The sequence below is a fragment of the Lynx canadensis genome, chromosome B4 (assembly GCF_007474595.2).
Source record: "Lynx canadensis isolate LIC74 chromosome B4, mLynCan4.pri.v2, whole genome shotgun sequence".
Lineage (NCBI taxonomy): Eukaryota > Metazoa > Chordata > Mammalia > Carnivora > Felidae > Lynx > Lynx canadensis.
The window spans coordinates 45,900,885-45,903,578 of NC_044309.1; positions in this window are offsets into that span (position 1 = coordinate 45,900,885).

Here is a 2,694-nt window from a genome sequence, read left to right on the forward strand (position 1 = left end):
TGCATGTGCCCCTTAGAAACCGCACACCTGTATCCCTTGGATAAATACCTAGTAGTGCAATTGCTGGGTCGTAGGGTAGTTCTATCTTTAATTTTTTGAGGAACCTCCATACTGTTTTCCAGAGTGGCTGCCCCAGTTTGGATTCCCACCAGCAGTGCAAAAGAGATCCTCTTCCTCTGCATCCTTGCCAACATCTGTTGTTGCCTAAGTTTTTAATGTTAGCCATTCTGACAGGGGTGAGGTGGTATCTCATTGTGGTTTTGATTTGTATTTCCCTGATGATGAGTGATGTTGAGCATTTTTTCATATGTCAGTTGGCCTTCTGGATGTCTTCTTTGGAGAAGTGTCTATTCGTGTCTTTTGCCCATTTCTTCACTGGATTCTTTGTTTTCTGGGTGTTGAGTTTGATAAGTTCTTTATAGATTTTGGATACTAACCCTTTATCTGATATGTCATTTGCAAATATCTTCTCCCATTCCATTGGTTGCCTTTTAGTTTTGCTGATTGTTTCCTTCACTGTGCAGAAGTTTTTATTTTGATGAGGTCCCAACAGTTCATTTTTGCTTTTGTTTCCCTTGCCTCTGGAGATGTGTTGAGTAAGAAGTTGCTGTGGCCACAATCAAAGAGGTTTTTTCCTGCTTTCTCCTCAAGGATTTTGACAGCTTCCTGTCTTACATTTAGGTCTTTCATGCATTTTGAGTTTATTTTTGTGTATGGTGTAAGAAAGTGGTCCAGGTTCATTCTTCTGAATGTCGCTGTCCAGTTTTCCCAGCACCACTTGCTGAAGAGACTGTCTTTATCCATTGGTTATTCTTTCCTGCTTTGTCAAAGATTACTTGGCCATATGTTTGTGAGCCCATTTCTGGGTTCTCTATTCTATTCCACTGATCTGAGTGTCTGTTTTTGTGCCAGTACCATACTGTCTTGATGATTACAGCTTTGTAATACAGCTTGAAATCTGGTCATTTTGGTTTTGATATGAATCTCCCTGATGATTAGTGATGATGAGCACCTTTTCATGCATCTGTTGGCCATTTGTATGTCTTCTTTGGAAAAATGTCTATTCAGGTCATTTGCCCATTTTTTAATCAGGTTATTTGGGTTTTGTTTTGTTTTTGTGTTTATTAAGTTGTAAGAGTTCTGTATATATTTTGGATATTAACCCCTTATCAGATAAGCAATTTACAATTCTTTTTCCCATTCCATAGGTTGTGTTCCCATTTTGTTAACAGTTTCCTTTGCTGTGCAGAACCTTTTTAGTTTGATGTAGTCGCATTTGATTATTTTTGCTTTTGTTGCCTGTGCTTTGGGTGTCATGTCCAAAAAATCATTGCCAAGACCAATGTCAAGGAGTTTTGCCCTCTGTTTTCTTCTGGAAATTTTATGGTTTGAGGTATTAGATTTAAGTCTTTAATCTATTTTGAGATGATTTTTGTGTATGGTGTCAGATACGCATCCAATTTCATTCTTAGCAGGTAGATACAATGTCTTCCCAACACCATTTATTGAAGACACCCTTTCTTCATCTGTGTATTCTTGGCACTTTTGTCTAAAATTAGTTTGTCTGGGGGAGCCTGGGTGGCTCAACCAATTGGGTGTCCAACTTCAGCTCAAGTCATAATCTCACGGTTTGGTGTGTGGGTTTGAGCCCCACATTGGGCTCTGTCCTGATAGCTCAGAGTTTGGAGCCTGCTTCAGATTCTGTGTCTCCCTCTCTCCCTGCCCCTCCCCCACCCACACTCAGTCCCTCTCTCTTTCTCAAAAATAAACATTTAAAACATTTTTTTAAATAAAATTAGTTTGTCTGTATTCATTAAAAGTCTTTGAAAATATGTTCAGTAACTGTATAATATTCTACCTTATGAACAAGTATGAAATATATGTCTTCTCAGAGACTTAGGTTGATTATATTGATAAATGTGCTGCAATGAACATACTGTGCATGAATTTTTCTGTGCAATTTTATGTTCTAGATTACTAGGACAAAAGGTTATATTATCTAAAGCAGTGGTTGGCAATTTTTTTAGTCTCAGGACCCCTTTACACTCTGAACTATTGTTGAGGACCTAAAGAGATCTTGTTTATATTGGTTATAGCTATCAATATTTATGATATTAGAAGTTAAAAATGAGATATTTAAATAATATTTATTTAAAATACTCAAAATTTCACTTAAAAATAATAAGAAACACATTGTTTTTTAAGAAATGGGTGAATTAGGGGCGCCTGGGTGGCGCAGTCGGTTAAGCGTCCGACTTCAGCCAGGTCACGATCTCGCGGTCCGTGAGTTCGAGCGCCGCGTCGGGCTCTGGGCTGATGGCTCAGAGCCTGGAGCCTGTTTCCGATTCTGTGTCTCCCTCTCTCTCTGCCCCTCCCCCGTTCATGCTCTGTCTCTCTCTGTCCCAAAAATAAATAAATGTTGAAAAAAAAATTTTTAAAAAAAAGAAATGGGTGAATTAGTGAGAGGTAGAAATCAAGTACACATCTTTCTGTTAGAGGCCTAAAGAAATTCCCACGTTTCTACTAGTCCTGTCACAGAGATGGAAAATGGAGAGGCAGAGGGTGGGGAGCCTTAATGGAGGTAGAGGTGGGAAAGATAGTGAGTCTGAGGGAGTGTCAGCCAGTCTTCTCACAGGACACATGGAAAATGTTTAAGGTTCTAGTCCACCAGATGAAAATTCGAAGGCATAATCT